The sequence below is a fragment of the Penaeus monodon genome, chromosome 33, assembly GCF_015228065.2.
Source record: "Penaeus monodon isolate SGIC_2016 chromosome 33, NSTDA_Pmon_1, whole genome shotgun sequence".
NCBI lineage: Eukaryota > Metazoa > Arthropoda > Malacostraca > Decapoda > Penaeidae > Penaeus > Penaeus monodon.
In genome coordinates, this window is record NC_051418.1 from 33,603,983 (window position 1) to 33,604,297 (window position 315).

The following is a 315-nucleotide window of genomic DNA, read 5'->3' on the forward strand; positions in this document are numbered from 1 at the left end:
TTGACAAATATCTTGCTGGTGGTAATATTGTTGAGAGAACGATGGAACGATGGTTTTCTTCTTTTCTAGGATTGATCATATTCAATGGCGATTCCCGGATATTTCAGCTGTGGGACTACGGATGTACGATGAATTTGTGTATTTTTTGACAAATATATTGCTGTAGTTAATTTTATTGAAAGACTGAGGAGATTTAAAAAACATAATAATTCTAGCTTAAAAATGTTATCTTAGGCAATAATTATAGGTCTGCTCAACTCATACTTACGCAAATGAGAGAAAACTTTCATCCATTTTCGCTAAAAACCTTTAATA